The sequence below is a fragment of the Thunnus thynnus genome, chromosome 6 (assembly GCF_963924715.1).
Source record: "Thunnus thynnus chromosome 6, fThuThy2.1, whole genome shotgun sequence".
In the NCBI taxonomy this organism is placed as follows: domain Eukaryota; kingdom Metazoa; phylum Chordata; class Actinopteri; order Scombriformes; family Scombridae; genus Thunnus; species Thunnus thynnus.
Window position 1 is genome coordinate 2,136,562 of NC_089522.1, and position 20,795 is coordinate 2,157,356.

Below are 20,795 nucleotides of genomic sequence, written 5' to 3' on the forward strand. Positions count from 1 at the left end.
AATGACAAATGGCCACCAGGTATGAAGGTTGCCCTTTTCCTGTTTCACTTAAAACTGGGGCAACACACATGCTAGCCAGAGGGAAAACATTTGAAGGACTGGAACAATTTTGTGTGGGGTCAAGAAGGTTTTTATTAGTCTTGTGAAGAGTGTGTTGCTTGTGATGGCAAAAGATATTAAGGGGAGACCCATGATCTTTGAACATGTATTGACAACATTTTACATCAGCATATCAGCGTACAACAGTCACAAGCATTTATTGTGTGAGAGCTGCAAAGCAATGTAAGCAAAGCAAGCTATGTATTATAAGGGCCCGAGCACTGAACGGTGCGCAGGCCCTCTTGTAACTGAAGGAATTATTAGGGCCTTCGCACCGCTAGGTGCTCAGGCCCTTAAATTTGATGTAGATGAACGAAATTTGGTAGGCATATGTATCATGTTCAGATGCACAAAAAGGCCTCTTGGGGTGATGTCCCAAGTCCAACAGGAAATCGGCCATTTTGAATGTACTGTGCAATTTTGGCGCAGTTTTTGCGCATGTTTGATAAGAGTCTCGATCTGAAGATATGTACAGGACCTGATTTATAAAGGTTTAAGGAACAAAGTTATCCAAGAACTAAGAGAAGCACAATCTTGTTTTTATCTCAATATATTGAATGAGGCAACAGGCAACAGTAAATTGATCTGGAAAAACATTGATAATCTCACAAGGAGGGACCCAAAATTTTTAGGAGATTTTAATTGAGGATCATCTTACTGTTGCTTCTGTCTTTAATCATTTTTTTCTGTCTGTATAGGAGTTAGGAAAACAATTTACGAAAAGGAAACTGGATATTGTTCCTATAGATGCTACAGGCCAGGCTTTCGAGTTGGCAGAGACTGAGTAATAAGTAAACAAAATCATCAGCTCCTTAAAAAGCTCCAAAAGTAGAGATGCTTTCCAATTTGACACCATGTTTATCAAATCACAAAGATATTTTAACTCCCTTTATTGCTCATTTAATTAACTTGTCTTTTAAACACAGCTCCGACTGGAAATGTGCCATTGTCATGCCTTTAAATTTGGAGGCCGCCTTGAAGCCAGTAACTACAGACCAATAAGTATACTGCCAGTACTCTTGAAGGTTGCTGAGAAGGTTGGCATTAAACAACTGAAAACATTTCTTAATACAAGCAATTTTGGTCTACATTGTATGCAATTTGGCTTTAGAGCTAATCATTCCACTGAAACTACTACCTTGCACTTAATAGAGCAACTTAAATCAAGACTTGACAAAGGAGGAGTAGTTGGTGCTGTATTTTTAGATCTGCGCAAAGCATTCGATACAGTCAATCATGATGTTTTAATATCGAAACTCCCTAAATTTAACTTCTCATCTAGAGCACTGGCATGGAGGTCTTCGTATTTATCTAATAGGATACAATGTGTTAAAGTTGGTGACACACTGTCCAGTAACATGAAGTGCAGAGTGGGTGTTCCACAAGGGTCAGTGTTAGGTCCCCTATTATTTAGCCTATATATTAATGATCTCCCTCAACAGTATCATGATGTAGAAGTACAAATGTATGCAGATGACACCATTGTGTACACACATGCAAAAACAGCTGAGTTAGCTGCTGCTAAGCTAACAATTGCACTGGTAAGGATCACACATTGGCTTGATCAATCATGTCTTAGTCTAAATGTAAATAAGACAAAAGGTATGTTCTCCTCTAAAAGTATGGTACAACTTCCTAAGGCTGATATTTTAATCAAAGGTGAAAAAATTGACAGTTACTGATTAGTTACTGATTTTAAATATCTTGGTGTGACACTGGATCCAAATTTGAACTTTAAGAAACATGTTAAAAAAAAAAAAAAAACAGTTAAAACTATAAAGTACATCTTAGCAAATTTTAGACTTATTAAAAACTGTCTCTCTTTGGTCACAGCCAAGATTTTTATGCATGCTCTTGTAACACGAACATGCCAAAGCCTCTCGACACACCCTGTTGGGGATGCTGCCATCAGTCTCTGTATCTCTTCAGTCTCAGAGCACCACAATCCGGGTCATGGCACCAAAGATGTCACCCAAACGTGCTGAAGCCTCTCGACACACCCTGGGACTCTGCGTTGTGTTTATCGGTTTGAGATGGGGTGATGTGTGGAGAGAAGGAGGCATACAACACAGGGGTTCTGGATTGTGGATGAGACCTGGTGACACTTTATTGACTCACAATGACAGCTTTCATCTCTGTTACTGGTCCGCCATACTGGCTGCTGACTCCATGACCTTACGAAGTAGTGAAAGTAAACTTTTTTTAGAAAATATGTCCTTGTGGCAAAATAAATAGTACGAAATAATAATGTAACTCAGAAAAATAATAACAAAATAAATAAAAAATAACAAATTACTTCATGATTAAATTAAATAAGGCACCCTTAACATATGATTTAGAGTAAAAATAAATTAAATGACATAACAAGACTGATAGCAGACAATAAATGAAAAGCTAATTCTTCATCCTGCACTATTTCCACTGAATAGGTGTTCTTGTACACAGCAAGCTAGTCAACATTACGGCCAGTATTAACATACAAAAACAAACTCACACCTAGGTCTAAGTTAACATCTTAATAAACACAATAACTGAAGATATCGACTGGATGGGTGTTTTTAGCCCAGATATTTAGGATGATGTAGGCTGCCATTAACACTGCTTACTTTACGAAGTAGTGAAAGTAAACTTTAAAGAAAATGGTGTCCCGCACGGAATGAATTATCATACTATGGTGTCCCGCAAGGGACAAACAGCGATAATTGCTAAATTTTCAGGGACATACACAACGCAACAATGACACCCAGTGGCTTATTTAGGCTACTGCCTTACACTATGATTCTTTCCCATATGTCTTATTGCAGCACATGTTGGGGGCAGGCTGGAGAAACAGCCATAAAACCTCTTGAGTCTTTATACAAACAAACTCTAAAAACTCTGGACAAAAAGCCAATGCATTTATATCACTGTAGGGTACTGGTGAAATACAATTTACTGAGCTTTGACAATTTTAGATTATTCTCAGATTTGTGCCTAGTTTATAAAATTTGAAATGGTTTGGCCCCTTCTCCACTATGCGACTTTGTGTACACTTGCTCAGTAAGTTCTATTAGATCCTCCAGAATGTCCTCTATACAAGATTGTACCATACCATTTCTTCACACTGCATTTGGACAGTCAGCTTTCTCTGTGAAAGCCACAACTCAGTGGAATGCCCTACTTGATGATATGAAGGACGGTAGTTCTATCAATACATTCAAGGCCAAATTAAAAAATCAACTAAAGACCAATCAGCTGTGTGACCACTGAGTCTAGTTTACATTATTAATTTCCTCCCGTCTGTGTCTGCAACATCACGGACCTTCAGAAATCCACCTCCGACTTTAGTTCACCCTGATTTCTGGAAGGTTATGGCCATAGCAGTGGAGTGTATAGGGCTCTCACTGCTACCGACTGTCCCACCCAAACTGGTTAGCCGGCCATGTGAAGGCCTTTACAGCCTGGCTCATCCGGCTCAACCCACCTCTCCCTGTCACCAGTCGTGGGACTAATTTCCTTCCTGAGAGTGCAGGGCCACACAGAGACAGGCTGTCCCGATGTGCCCCCCCAGAAGAGGCCCTCGCAGCCCTCCTGATTCCTCACTCAGCTGGCTGGTCAGTCAGCAGGAAGCCGCAGCCTCCGCTGGTGCAGGATAGGAACACGCTGGAATATTACAAGAAAATATTCTGGCTGGGCCCACAGGTAGCTGATAACCTGTGAGTGTTGGGCATTGCTGCGGCTAATACACTGGTAGACGATTTTCTGGGCCAGTGTTCTCGGCCAGTCTGGGACGTTGCTACTGCTGCAGGGTGTGTGATGTTGCTTGCTACAGTGGGCTCTTGTCATGTGTGGCTGGTACATACTGCCCTGCAGAGAAAGGATAGAGAAGACTTTCTGGAAACTCTTGTACCTCCGGACAGGCTTTTCAGGTCCATTTCCTTGTCACTCAGCACTTTAAGGGGCTGGAAGAGGAGAAGGCACAGCTGAGCAACCACCTGCCACTTGCCCCTTCTTCTAACCCAAGAGGAGACGAGGTGCAGCGCTGCAACACTGCGGTGAAGAGGAGAGTGTGCAGTCAGGGCAGAGCACCGCCAGCCCCCGCCACATTAGCTTCTTCCCAGACCACCTTGAAGGAAACACCACAGCAATGGCCCTCATGTGTAGAGCGGCCCATGCCAGGTTGAAAAACTCACTGTGTGTTGAAAATATTTTAGAAGAAACAAATGACATTTTCCACCAAAGAGCAAAACACTCCACTTTCCCTCTTCCATCTCTCCAGCCATCCATGATGCTGTGATGATAGCGGCCCAGCCTGTTTCATCCAAGGAAGCACTCACTCAGCTGACATCTCTGCCTCTCTTCCCTCAGTTAGGAAAGCAGACAGCGGGCAGCCTCATTCATGCAGGCTGTGCTAGCCAGAAAAAGCTCAGAACTGAGCCCATTCATGAGTGCTATGTTAGGCGTGATGTGGTAGAAAGAAACACATCCTGCCCAACATAGCAACACAGGGGAGCAGATCTGGTATCTGGCAGACGAGGCTACTGTTTGGCAACTCCCTGGCTCCCCACACATCCAGCAAGTGTGTGGGCATGGCACTGCAACCACTGCGTGACCAGAGCATGGGGTCTTGTTCTACTTAGATGACCTCATTGTCACGGCCAGGCCCAGATGGAGTATCTGGGAGTTGTGCTCTACTCGGTTAGCCATTCTGTTAGAATCCAGACAGACAGCCTTGCAGCAGACAGTCCTTGGACTGCAACAAGGAGCAGCTGTGACATCTTTGTCTGTCATGCAGATGTTGGGGCTCATGGTGGCGGGCCATCCACTGTACCCACTGGGGCTCCTGCAAAGGTGGTTTGCTGGCCTGTGCTTGGATCCCAAGAGGCATAAGTGCCGCATGGTGAACATTCCCCCATCAGTGCAGAAGGATCTGTATTATTGGGGGTCCCCACAACATCTATCTGTCAGGGTGGTGGATGAGTGGAGCAGGTGGACCCAAATGCAGAAATGGCAGGCAGGTTGGATACGATGCTGAATATTTAATGAAAGAACTCAAAAATCACAAGAGACACTGGGACCAGGAACAAAGACCATGAACACAGGAAAAAACACAGGAAAAAACTCAGACCATACACAGCACGAAAGAAACTAAACACAGGTGAGGGAAACGAGACACAGATGAAACACATGAGGTAATCAAACACAGGAAGTAAAGGTGAAAAGACTCAAGGAGAAAATATTTCAAAATAAAACAGGAACTAAAGTAAACAGACAACAGGTGACACAACACACGGGCAGACTGGGGGCAGATAAACTGCGGAAGACACTAGGAGCAGGGCTGGGCTAACCAGGGTGATGCAGGGCAGGTGAGAGGAGGTGCACATAAACAAAGGAGAAACACACAAGGGAAACAGAAAAAACCAAAACCAGGCAACATAAATGCAACACTGAAAACTCAAGAGAACAAAATACACAAAGAATCCAAAAATAACAGTAAAAAGTCCAGGCAGGAGGTGACACTGTCGATGGGGACACTGCTGGGTCGAGTGACGTCCTACATAGCGGTGTGGGGGGGGGGGGGGGGGGCACCTGCCTGGTTACAGCGCTAGGTGGTTTGTGGCCTTCAGGGGAAAACTGACACATCAACCTCCTCTCGAACTTCCAGCAGTGCTCTTGGTTTTCCAACACCTCCTGACTCTGGTTCAGGGGAGACACGTGTTGGTGAGAAGAGACAACCACACCACAGTCGGCTTCATCATGGTTTTATCACAAAAGTAAAACATGAAGTAAATACACCGCACCTAGACCTAACCAAGAGAAATGTTTCGTTGTTTCCTCTTTGTGGTCTCATTTCACCTGTTTTAAAGCTGCAAAGGCGCTCTGGTGGCCTAGGAGTTAAAGGATAGGTTCACAATTTGGTGTGTCTTAAAACAGCAGTCAGGTGCCCATATGAACACTACTCTGTTACCTTATACATCCATATCCAATACGGCTTAAAGTGATCAGGAAACAGTAAAATAAGGCAGATATTTGAAAGTACAAACAGGAACACAGCACAGAAACTAAACTTCAAACCACATAGATTCAGTTAGAAGTTGCAAAAGTACTGGGAGCTGAACACAGAGAGACTTTACAGGGTAGGTTCACAATTTTTCAAGTATGTCTTAAAACAACAGTCAGGTGCCTATATGGACACTGTAAGAGGCTCACCTTGGATCAGCCCTTAGTTATGCTGCTATAGGCCTAGACTGCTGGGGGACTTCCCATGATGCACTGAGCTCCTCTCTCCTGCTCCTCCTCTCCATCTGTATGCATTCATGTAACATCAATGCATGCCACTAACTTTACTTCTTCCCCGGAGTTTTTTTTTTGTGCTTTCTCATCTCGCAGGAAAACCTGGGTTCCGGGCCGAGCCTTCGCAGTCCTTCGCAGTCCTGTTGGCATCCTTCCCTGGCTGCTGCTGTTGTCGTAGTTGTTATGATTGTTGTTATTCTGTCCACCCCCCCACTTCCCTCTTTCTTTCTCTCTCTCAACCCAACCGGTCAAAGCAGATGGCCGCCCACCAAGAGCCAGGTTCTGCTTGAGGTTTCTACCCATTAAAGGGGAGTTTTTCCTTACCGCTGTCACCAAGTGCTTGCTCATGGGGGAATTGTTGGGTCTCTGTACAGTACAGTCTCGACCTGCTCTGTGTGAAATGTGCCCTGAGATGACTTTTGTTGTGATTTGGCGCTATATAAATAAAAATTGATTGATTGATTGATTGATTGATTGATTGATCTGAAATGTGACACCAACTACACACTGCTTTTTGTAAGATGTCAAAAGCCAAAAAGGTTGTAAACCACTGGTTTCATCCTTAACAATGTGTTGTATTTTAAAAGCTTGTTATATTATCCATTGTGTCAAATCTTCATCTGAAAAGTAATTAAAGCTGTCAAATAAGCACAGTGGAGCGGAAAGTACAATATTTCCCTCTGAAATGTAGTGGAGTGGTAGTATAAAGTAGCATCAAATAGAAATACTCAAGTAAAGTACAAGTACCTCAAAATTGTACTTAAGTACATTATTTGAGTAAATGTACTTAGTTACTTTCCACCGCTGGTGAAGTCCAATATTTACTTTCCTTTTAGCTGTGGTTTGGTCTCCACTAACTCCTGAGAAAAAAATCTCTATATCTCTTTAGCTGCTAAATGCACCACTGCTCTACTATGGTCACCAGCTAACTTTGTCTGTCTGCTGTTTGGTGCTGAGCAGAAAAAAACTTCCAGTCCAGAATGACACATGAGCTGAAAAACATTAATCTTTAATGTTCTTGTACAACTGTATAGTATATTTATTGATAATGTTATGAACATCTTCACTACAACAAAATGTATTAATCCTTAAAAGTCATGTCATCATTTCAAAGATGTATTTACAGCCTGTACACAGCTGGTAACCTCAGTGACGGTTTGGATATCAGCAGATATTGTCCACCTTGCTAGTGGCTAAAGTTGCAGCAGACAACATTTTAACCTTCATGGTGTTCATCAGCCCTGCTGTCTATTCCTGTCCTAGACTGATCCCAGACTCCCACACCATTACATCATGCCTTCCGCTTCCCACCAGCAGTGGAAAGACCAGCATACACATGTAAATGTGCCCACTCTAGTGGCACCTTTACACAGATAAGGCTATTTTCACACAGCAAGGATGGTGCTGCATATATTTAGCATTAGTTCATGCTATTTTTATCATCTGTCACCTAAATAAACCAAGGAAATGTTTGGGAGTACTTTTTTGGCTGTCACTAAAAGTGAAGTCCTTGTTAGCTACTAATGCTCTTGGTTACTGATTCATGGGTAGTAGGTTGTTGACATTTACTGTACTTCTTACTGTACCTCAGAAATAGTCTAATACTGTACACTGCACTGGGAATAAGATGCCCTTTATTCATTTCACACTTTGCTTTGTGACATTTAATTAGTTTCATATGTGTTACATGTTTGAGCCGAGGTCAGTGTGTTTTTAATTGTGTTTTTATATTAGACAAATTAAACAATTTAGCTGTAAATATAATAAGGACAAAAGCAGGTAATCCTATTGAATCAATATAAGAATTCTAATTATTGTCAAACTAAATAGTACTGGCCCTTAGATGTTCAGTCAAGAGTCAGTTTCAAGAAATTAGGACAACTTGACAAAACTTTATTTTATATGTCCACAATAGCTGAGTAATTTCCAAATAATTTCCAAGAAGATTCCTGAAAAGACTAGATGTAATTTGATACTCATTATAGGGAAAATAGAATGTAATTGAAAGAAATGCTGCATTTAAAGTAAATACTTATGTTATTCATATTAGAAACTTTGCTCTTCACATATGATGAATTGTACACTTACCTGCAGACATATCTCATGTTCAGCTGACCTGCTGAACTATAACTAAAAGACTCTATTCCCTTTATAATTAGTATCAATCACTTCAATCAGTTCTTTCCAGGAAATGTCTTTTTACAGATTACAGACTCTAGGAGAAAGGAGAACTCTATTATTTTCACAGACAGATCAATTTACTTGCCATGATTAGTACTACTCAGCTTGTGAAAACAGCTTTATATTTTGAGGGGGGTCTAACAAAAACACTACAGTAACACTACTGAGTTGCATTATGGGAAGTGTAGGATCCAGTGTTTTTGGAGCTTTTCCCATACCAGGGACTGAAAGTAAGGATATCTCATTTGACTTTGGAAAGTCCCCCAACTTTATAGAAGTGTGACACTAAATAACTGTGCCACTTAATAAAAACCTCTATTTTATGTTCATTATAGTAAAATAACAATGGCAATATAGAATGATGTAGGCAGTGACAGGCTGGGATCAGTAGACTGAAATCAGTTTAAGTTGTTATTTTCCATTCCAAAAGCACTATCCCAAAGCAACAAAACAACATAAAAACATGTTCCAGTTTGTAACTCTACATATACCTCCAAGACATAGTACTCACACAGATGCAAAGAGCTGCTTACAATGTCATTAAAACCTCTTTAGCTCCCCCTTCCCCCACCATTGGCCTCCCACTGCGTCCTGACAGATATCAATGGCATTACCTCAGGCTGCGAGGACCCCCACCATCATTAATGCAGCGCAACAACACACAAAGAACAGAAAGTAACCCTGCATCTACATGAACAGCACGGCTGCTCACACTCACAAATACCCTGCATTTATAAAGGTGAAGTGCTCATTTGAGGCCAATGAGTCGCAGGGAAGCCATTTTTAGTTTCTCCACAACAACTTGATGACTGCATGAACAACACTCCCTACAATCCACCTGTGAATAATTATCTGCTTGTTTGAGTGGTTATGAAAAGGAAATGAGATTTCTCATTACTCATGTGCCATTAAAACTAATATTGTACACACACACAATGCGGTGAAGCAGGAGCTCTGGATAAATATATAAGAGACAGAGCCATGGTTACACCTTTACAATGGATCTGTTGTCGTGTTGTGCTTCAAGGGACGGGAGTGAAAGTGACCAAAAAGTGATATTAATCAAGGGTCAGTCTTACCAGTGTCTTTAGGCTGGATTACTAACTGGACAAGGTGAGCAAGACAGGTTTGCCCCTCCTCCATTAATTATTAAAAACAATTATGTGCCTATTTTAACGTACACAACAACTAAACAAAATGCTACTGAATGAAAACAAATCAGAAAATGTTAACATCACGCTCATATGAATCCATTTTCACTTTCTGTACCCCTTGTTCTTGCTGGTGTCAATCACTCTGGAGCTAATCTTGGTCCAGTGGGTCCAGTGGCCCCAAATTCAACTCATTTATGCTGCTTTAATTGACAAATTGAGCTTTGAGACAGTTGATTTTTGACCTCAGAAACAGGATTTGATGGGTGCCCCAGTAGCCTACTTGTTAAAATGCATAACCACAACAATCATAGTTCAACACTGGCCACGGATCTTTGCTGCCTGTCATACCTCTCTTTCTGCTTTCTACTGCCTCCTGTCTCTCTACGCATTGGGTACATCTCATTTCCTTATTTTCATATCTCCACACTCCTCACTCCTCGGGTGACCATGGAATGATTCTGGTTTTCCATCATGAAGGATGTCTCAATTCCCTAATTACTGTTTGGAGGAGCGAGGAGGCTGCCTGAAGGAGGCTTGAGTGAGGATACGAGAGACCATCCTTCATCCTTCTTTTATCAAACCAACACCCCTTTATTGTTAATCTGTGATTGGACGCTACAGCTGATTGGACTGCTCTGATACCACATCACCACAGTTTTTTACTGGAACAAATAACACTAAGGTGTACACTTCCAAGTTTAGATTTTATTTGTTTTCTGATTACCAATCTAGTCAAAATTGTTTTATTTGTGTTCACTATAGGTCTGATTACTTAAGGAATGAGAACATGTATACTGTATTTTTCACCCTGTTTATGTGATGTGTTTACCAGTGACTGATGACCACCCAGTGCATTACTAAATGTTACAAAATATTGATTTTTGTTACTTTGTATAGTGGAGAAAGCAGTGGAAACCTGCTTTGTCTGCCCTCTTAGTCTTAAAGTAATTCTCAAACCATAAATATGTGTCATTTTGTAATGTTACAGGATGACAGATTGCAGCATGAACAAGAGACCAGTGCTGTTGGGATACTAAGTGCCTCTACAAACACTGGAAATGAAAACTGCATTTCCCAGTGTGGAGGTTTTTTTTGAATGGTCCCATCCTGTTGACCTGTTAGGATGCACTGTTGGAACACTTTTTTTTTTTTAATGAGAGGTTACTGAAATAAATCTGATCTTTACAGCATGATTATATAGAGAGCCCACATGAAACTACACCATCTGGGTTCTATTCCAGACGTCAAAAATCAAAATCACTTGGAAATTAACCCTACTCAACAGTATGCTGTGTTTACTCCACATGTCTAGATAAGTAAGGTTATTTTTTTTTTAAAAAGAGAGACATGGTTTATTTGATGGTTCTTCTCAAGCAGCTTTTACTGAACACCATTTCCCATAAGCTCCAGATGATCACAGCTTATCCATACATGCCTGTAATAGGGGTGGGCCTGAATCCAAATACGTTATTGGGCAAAGCGCAAATAGTGGGTTTTTTACGAACATTTATTTCGTACAAATATTTCAAAAATTATTTGTTTTCAGGAAGAAAAAACCCATGTCATACCAGTGTGCATGTCAGTTACATCGCTATCTCAGTCTGTCTCCTATCAGCAGGTCTCAACGAGGGGAGTCACATCCACCTGCTACATGATGCACATTTCCTTATTTAGACATCACTCCTGGAGTTGGGGGTGTTCTCCAGAGATAAACCTGAGCTACTGACAAGTGCAAAGTGCTCTCAAGGGACTCTCCATAACCTGTTGTTCCCGTTCTCCTTTCCACAAAGTTAGGTTGTAAAAAATAGGCAATAAATGAAAAGTGCAAAGCAATAATTGCCTTTGAAGTTCTTCTTTACACGTTACACTCTGTGCTGTCTCTGTGTTATGGGTGTATAAATACCTACAGGTCTGTCTGCGCAATTGGAATGACCAAAGTTTTAGCTCAGTAGACAGCGCAGTCTTGTATGACCTAGGAGACTCAAGTTTGATACCCAGTGTGGGGATCTCTTTCATAACACACTAATATTCTTCAATTAAATGTGTAATAAAAACTAAAACAGGATTTTTAGTTGGATAGATGACATTAGATGACATTAGAATAGTGTTGGTGAATATCATGGATAAGGGATAAACTAAAGGTTATGATGAAATATCTGCACTGCCAGGCTGGTACATAAAAATCGGTCTTAATCCTTTACAGTGTCTGCCCATCTTTAGTTAACACAGCAATATCTATATAAAGTTTGCTAATATTAGCCAGATTGTTTTTGCTTATGAATTCAACTTTTTATTTGTAGAATGAATATGTTATTTTACTTCTTTCAATTATTGTCTTGCTTTAAAGCTTCATTAAAATTTTACATTAACATTGATCGAGGCACCTAGTGGCCTAAGGCGTTAAGGCACCAACCATGAACCACAACATACCTGGATCACATCTGGGCTGGGGACATTTGTTGCATATCATTTCCCAACACCTCATTTTCTGTCATCTCTTTACTGCCAGCTAAATTAAGGCATTATGTGCCCCCAAAATAACAGTTAAAATAGTATTGAACTAAATTACTATGTGAAAAGTGTTGCTCATAGTGACAAGCAAGAGAATGATCACACTTTTAGTTCATTGTTTTGTTTTTACAGTCCAGTAAAATAAAGAGATAATAATAATAATAATGCAGCTTTAACTAGTGTTTGTAAATGTCTAATAGATTTGTTGAACTGAAATATTTTTTGACTGGTGTTTCCATGGTTTAGGGGTTGCAACAACAAAATTTGATGGATGATGAGAGGACCGAAGGAACCTAGCGGTGCTGCGGGAGGTTGGGAATACTACTGAGGTAGGGATCATACAGAGCTTCATAAACCAACACAAAGATGTACAACTGTATGGTATATCTGCCAGCCAGTGAGGAACACCAACAGACTGATGGCTGCTATATTTGGAATTAGCATATGCAAGCTTTTTCCGATATTCCTGGAAGACATGAAATTATTGATTGACCTGTTCTTTGAAGCTTCCTGGCTTTGTGCCTCACATTTATTGACAAATTAAACAAGTTACAACTAATATAGTTTAGATTAGCAAGTCAGATATCCAAAGGTTATATTTCTCATTTAGCATTATTAAAATGATCATATAACCAAAGAAGAAAATCAAATGCACAAAGGAGACAGTAGAGCAGTTGAGAAGGGCAGCAAGGGAGTCAGACAGAAAGCATGTTCTCTCTAATCACTGCAGCACTGCAGTCATCACGCTGTCCCCCCTTGTGACAGTTTTATTATCAGAGCTGATATGCAACACAAGAGTCATTTCCCCTAATGACCTCAGCTGCCTTCCACACCTCAGGACAAGTGAGTGTGGCTGACAAGCTGAAAGGAGAGAGGGAGAGGGAGAAAGGAGGGGGGGGGGGGGGGGTGAAAAAATATAGGAAGGAAAAAAAAAAAGAGAAAAGAGTAGTTGTGTATCATATTATGAGACTTAACTGAGACAGAATTTGCTAATTTAAAACACAATATGTAAAACATTTTGGTGTGATTGTGGTATGATTGTGCATCCTTGGCACGGGTATGATCTCTAAGTAATTCACCAGTGTATTGTCAAAAACCACAATATACAAAAAACAAACAAGCTTGACATAATTGCCAAGCAAACAGGTCTAAACATGTACACCTCCAAACTCAGGAGATGTATATTAATACAATACCTCCAGCACCAGTTTGAATAAATGATGAGCCACTAAAGTTTGTGGAGAACTTTACATATTTAGCAGTGTTTCCCCTATATACATTCAGCAGCTGCGCAACTACGCATTACTCTAACCTGACCAGGCTTAAGGTGGACTGACCTTTGAGGTGGACTGGCAATTCTCATTAGTGTCAATCTCAGCCGCTCTTCAACAGAGAATGGAGAAATGTGCGGCTGATGAGTGTCTTGAATTTTTGATAAAGATAATTATTGATAATTTAAGAAATGTTAGTGATTGCGTATAAAAGTCAATGAAAAGATGCAACTAAATGAGAATACATGCGAATTTTGAGCTGGGCAGTCTGAAATGAGGTGAAAATGTGTCCATGATGAAATGCAGTCTGTCGAGTTGGAAAGGGTTCAACTTGACTGAAAAATGTCCACACCTCCAGGTTTTAATGACTCCACTTCATAAACCCACAAAGACTTACTAGAGGCAATCACAGAGATACTCAGCACACATGCAGTTGGCGTATATGTTGCCTGCTAGCTACAGCAAGCATTTGCTTTGTGTTCAGTCTGATCACATCTTGAGGACTGTGATGTAAAACTCCCCTGAGGGACTTGTTGTTCTATCCTAACACTTTAGCATATATCATGCTGAGTGATAGTACTTTGCAGCATTTTGTAAAATAAAGAGGCTAAACTTGTTGTCATTGAAAGCTATGCATTGTTTGTCACAATATCAATACTGCAATAAATGTTATATGAAAGTATTGAAAATATTATGTCAGGCTACTCTACTTATTTTCTCACTATGAATTCATCTAAGTGATCTAAAATTTCACTTTTAGCCTTGAGCCAGCTTTCACTCTGGTGTATGCCAAAACTTGAAGATTCAAAACAAATGTACCAGGAATGTGAATAGTTTTGGCACCAACATTCCCATTTTTTAACAGTTAACTGAACAAATTAAGTAATCAGCCATAAATCTAATGTATGCTTAACTATATATTAAATTGCAAGTGACATGTATATCCTCACTGAATTTATGTGCTGAATGTGAAAGCAGGTCATCAGTATTATCACAACTGTTCTACTTATGGTTTGAGTGGTATTGTGATGGGAACCAAACTGCAGGAGATGAAAATGAAGATCAGACCGATCTTGTAAGAGATGAACGTTTCAAGAGACTTATCAGGAGCAGTTTGTAGCAGCAGGAAGGGCAGGCTGCAGTGGAACTGCTTTGAATTAAAACTAGAGAAGAGAAGATAAAGCAAGAGGGTGAGATATTGAGAAGGAGTAAGGGGCTTGCTCAAGGCGGCATGCCAGTGTCCCATCGTAACTCCTGCAGCTCATCTTATTAGATCTGACTTCTTAACCACTAGCCATTAGACCACATCTGTGTGTAATTATAACACATGGAAATGATATTACCTTCACATCACCAGATTTCTTCTTTTACAGGATCAGATGGCTTTTGTCATCTCTGCTACAGTGATTGTACTGATACTACATACAGTAAATAAATGTGTTTTCTACCTTTATCTTGCTATTCCAGTATAATGATGGAGGCCTGTTTTTCACCTTTACACATTATGTACCCTATCAGTCAAACAATAGTTCAATTATCTTGCGGGTTAAAAGTGAAGTTTTGATACGGGCTGGCTAAATGACAACATGACATTCGATCAGCCCAAGTTGCATTACAAGAGCCTCTCATAAATATCATCACATCTCACTGGGATGTTTGAGTGTTTGGGGTCAGTTACAGCAGTTGGAATATAAATTGCCAGAAATGCATCTCTCAGATATGCTAACTGAATAATCCTTTGAATCAGATAAGCATTCCAGTGCACACCGGGATATTAGGATTGACACTATTTTATTAACGGGTTACATTAAAAAACAAAAGGAGCAAACTACGCATTTTGCACATTGCTTCATCAGATTCGCTCTGTACTTGATTGCCATCAGGTGTGTCTTTAAATAGTCTGGTGCTGAAGATCCAACAGGTTCACACACAGAATTTCTTTCCAATACAAATGCATTTAAAAAGGTAAACCACAGGCAACAATGACTATAATTCTGCCTTGCAAAATAGATATAAATACACGTTACCATAAGGCTCATTTCCATAATAATGAGATACAATTAATGCCAATGTGCAAAATGCACAATAAGGCTATCCCATCTCTAATACTACAGAGGATGAGTAAATCCAGAGTACAAACTACATGGATTTCCTCATAATGACATACATATCAAAAATAATGGAGAAAAGCAGAAGAGAATATATATATTAGAGAAAAAAGGGGGTACTACACAAAATACATACATAATTAATGCTGCAAGCAGCGTTTGTTTGGGACCTCGCACTCTGGCCTGTTGGGATCAGATCATTTCGCTTTTTAAAAATGAAGGATATTTCTTACAAGTGTGGTGTGCTTTTATTTTAAAAGTTTGATTGACATGTGTACTGTCAGGTGTGTAGAGACAATAAGTAACTGCAGCTGGACACAGAAAAATACTCATATATTTAAATGGAGAGTGTGAGCGAACCCACACCTTTTTGAACATTTACTGCTTCCACATAGTTTTATATACAGACTTCATTTGAGCCTTAAATGAGTCACGAGACTTTGACCTAAAAATCTTGAATTTATGTTTTTTCTATCTTTTACTGTTTTTGCGATATAAGAGTGTGAGCTTTAAAGTGTTTTCTTGCTCCTCCTATGATTTTATCATGAGTGTGTATTGCGAAATGTGTCACAGCACTGAGGGGGTCACATGACCAGGAGCAGTTGGAGAGGAAAATGGTTGAGTACGCTTCTTTTGAAATATCCTTATAAATCCCATTACTTTGGCCAAATCTTACATTAAAAATCATATTTTTTGGTAGTACATTTCGTGGCGAATCCATTGATACAGGTTTGAAAGTGGTCAGACTTATAGTTTAGACGTCCGAAGCCTCTGTTTGACACAAAGTTCATGCCTATAGATTGCCTTCCCATTGTTTTACATTGTAAGGTGTGATGTGGCACTGCAAGTTTGTGGGCTTATAACATCCAAACCATTCAAGTTATTACAAAGTTTTTAACATTTTTTTTTTCAGCACAGTGTCATAAGTCATCTATTAAAGGTTGAAGCCAATACCATTAACACTCTCGGAGGAGATAGTGTTTGTTCGGGAGCCAAAATTGAGGAAAAGGCTAATTGTGGACTTCCTGTTGGATTTAGGTCAGGGATGTCAGTGTATGATTGGTAGGTCTTGATGAGACGAATAACTCAGTTTTGGTTTGATCTCTCTACGACATTCCTACCCACCGTGGCAGCCATTTTAGTTACATAGGTGGTGCTAGAGAGCACATTTTGGCACTTTGGGGGTTCACTTTTACATTTTATCAAATTTTTCACCAGACCTAATGTGCGTGCCAAATTTGGTGAGTTTTTGAGCATGTTTAGGGAGTCAAATTTAGGGTTTAAGTGGCGTAATAATAAAGACAGAAACAAACACACGAAATACAATAGGCCCTTTGCCCTTTGGGCTTGGGCCCTAATTAAAGCTGCAAGCAGCGTTGGTAGGGACCCTGCACTCTGGCCCGTCGGGATCAGATCATTTTGCTTTCTAAAAATGAGGGATATTTCTTACAAGTGTGGTGTGCTTTTATTTTGAAAGTTTGATTGACGTGTACTGTCAGCTGTGTGAGGATGAGAATTTTCTGCAGGGTGAGACATGTCTGTCTTGCTCACACCTGTGGCATCAAAACTGTGCAAGTTTTGGGCCCATTCACTTGAATTTAAATTAGTAAATTGAAAACTCTTGATGAGTTTGTGTTTAAAACAAATTAATTTCCTAATTTTCATCAAGTCTATTTTTAGAAAAATAAAGACTTTTGACCCACATGACCTGGTCAAAGTTTGATTGAAATGTGTACTGTCAGGTGTGTAGAGACAATAAATAACTGCAGCTGGACACAAAAAAATACTCATATATTTGAATGGAGAATGTGAGCGAACCGCTAGGTGCTCGGGCCCTAATAAAGGAAAAACTGCAGTACAGAGCTACAAATTTTAGTTATGATTTTATTTTTCTACAGCACTTTATCACTAAACTGTCACCCTCACTCCATTTTTTTCCCTTCCCCTCATAGGTCATCCTCACTACTGAATTATACATATAAGACCTATAATTATTGTAAAATAAATGATAATAACACCAATCTTCATACAATGTTTGTATATACATATGTACTGTATGTATATAGACCTTTCTGCTGTATCCCCCCCCCCCCCCCCAACCATTCTCTGTCTCTCCCTCTCTGTTGGAGAGGAGAACTTTAGAGTATGATGCTTGTGAAATCTCCTCATAAATCCCATAACGTTGGTCAAATCTTACATTAAAAATCATATTTTTTAGTAGGAAATTTCGTGGTGAATCCATTGACACAGGTTTGAAAGTGGTCAGACTTATAGTTTAGACGTCAGAAGCCTCTGTTTGACACAAAGTCCATGCCTCCCGCATTGTTTTACATTGTAAGGGGTACATTTGATGTGATTTGGCACTGCAACTTTCAGGTCTTATAAAATCCAACCTGTTCAAGTTATTACAAAGTTTTTAACATTTTTTCAGCACAGTGTCATAAGTCATGTAATAAAGTTTGAAGCCGATACCATTAACGCCCTCGGAGGAGATAGCTTTTGTTCAGAGGCCAAAACTGGGACAAAGTCTTATTTTGAAAGGCTAATTGTGGACTTCCTGTTGGATTTAGGTCAGGGGTGTCAGTGTATGATTCGTAGGTCTTGATGAGATGAATAACTCAGTTTTGGTTTGATCTCTTTACGACATTCTACCCACCATGGCAGCCATTTTAGTTACATAGGTGGTGCTAGAGAGCACATTTTGGAACTTTGGGGGTTCCTCTCTCCAACTGCTCTTGGTCATGTTACTCCCTCAGTGCTGTGAAACATTGTGCAATACGCACTCATTATAAAATCACAGGCGGAGCAAGAAAAGACTTCAAAAGTCAAACTCTAATATCTCAAAAACAGTAAAAGATAGAAAAAACATGTAAATTCAAGATTTGTAAGTCAAAGTCTCATGACTCATTTAAAGTTCAAATGAAGTCTGTATCTAAAAGTATGTGGAAGCAGTAAATGTTTAAAAAGGTGTGGGTTTGCTCACACTCTCCATTCAAATATATGAGTATTTTTCTGTGTCCAGCTGCAGTTACTTATTGCTTTCGCCATGAAGCAGGAAGTTGCTGTAGCTTCAATGTACATTGTCCAACCTGCACCAAATTTCTCATGCTTGATAAGAATCTTGGCCTGAACACATCTACATGTCAATATTGAGTCATAGTAATAGCGCCACCTTATGGCAAGAGGAAGTCAGCCTTATATGACAAACATCATCTGATTCACTTGAAATTTTCAAGGTGTGGTCTACAGTTGATATACAGCAACATGATGTAATGGGTGATCTCTATCACCACATAGTGGACACAGGCAATGATATTTAACTCCTTTGTGTAATGTTCGATAAGAGTCTGGTCCTGAACACATCTGCATGCCTGCAATAAAGGCCCTTCGACTGCGTCGTGCTCCGATGTGCGAAATCATCACAGCTTTAATTATGTTGCTGTATATCATATGTAGATCACACCATATGTAAATCGGATGATGCTCATCCTATAACGTTGACTTCCTGTTGTCAGTAGACGGCACAACAACTATGACCTAAAATGGCAACAAACCAAAAATGGCAATGGACATCAATAAATACATGAAGATGCCCATGAGCAGAAAAAACAGTTGCCAAAAAAACAACAAAGAAACAACCTGCACTATATGTGTACAATCCATTAAACATGGATTAATGGATTGCACATCTCTAAAGAGAAAAATTATTACAAAATGGATCTATGCTAAAAACAACCCAAAAAATGTTTACACAAGAGACCAATAATGTACATAGAGGGCTCCAAATACTGGGTAAGGAAATCCCTGAGAGATCTTCCAACAAAGATTTGTCTATACTCGGGACTCATATCTCTCGCATAAAAAAGGGAAAAGGGATTAAGAGCTATATGACCCTATAGAAACCGATTAATAAGTATAGACAAAAAGAGCATAGATAAATATCATAGAAAAAACAACAATATATACAACCATATGAGGCAAATGTAGAAAGGGCAATTAGCATGTCAAATTCATTTTAATTATGATTTTAATTAAGAGCTAAATTACCCTGTTAAATATTTAGAATTTAGAATAAATAGACAAAATGTAGAAAAAATATATTGAAAAAATGTAAAGACAAAAAATCTAAGATCCCATGAGAATAAATGGCATGTAAAGGGGACCTAATCTGACCTAGTGGACCTCTCAATACCAGCCAGAAAGCACAGGTACAACTACTTAAAAAGTAGAAAAGGATAAATGTGTGTGTATGAATCTAAATGGGGAATCAAAATGTCCAAAAGGACCCCCAAAGGATTTTACAGAAATAAATAATGAGGAAATAGACTATAGAAAAACAGCCCAGAAGCAATTCTTCGTTTAATCCCTTTGGGCTTTCAGTTTGTAGTGTGTGGATCCCATATGCTTCTCTCTGTAACAGAAGTCTGTCCCTATCGCCACCTCTTTTGAAAGGATGTATCATTTCAATAATAAATTGAAATAATAATTAATAAATAATAAATTTGAGGGAACAGACATCATGGCCGGCTGAATGAAAGTGTCTTGCCAGCGGAGATTTTTCATCTTTTTTCCTTATGCAACTCTTATGTTCAGAAACCCTAGCTTTCAACTCTCGTTAAGTTTTACCAATGAATGCTAACCTACAAGGACATTTGTACATACAAGATACACAACAAATTTGGTTCTGCAGGAGATCCTACTCTTAATGTTAAACTTGATGTGAAAAAACATCCCCTCTGATCATAGCATTACACTGGGCACAGCAATAACATGGAAATTACGTACTGCTGGGTTAGACAAAAAGTGCTGAGGAGGCACATAACAATCAGCTCTGACCAAGGTGTCCCTTAAATTCCTAGCCTGCTTATTGGCAAAAATAGGAAATTCCTTGAAAGAATAACCAACAGAGGGATCACTACACTGTAAAAATGGCTGTGAAACCCACAGTAATTTACTGTGTTTCTGCACAGTTAATTACTGTGAATATTTTTACAGTATAATAATGTGTATTAGGCCTAAAAACACAGTAATCATAATGATACTGTAGAAATCACAGTAGTGAACACACTACTGTAGAAAATCACAGTAACCATATGTTACTGTAGAAAATCACAGTAATATTGATACTACTACAGAAACCATTATGTTACTGTAGAAAATCACAGTAACTATTATGTTACAGTAGAAAATCACAGTGA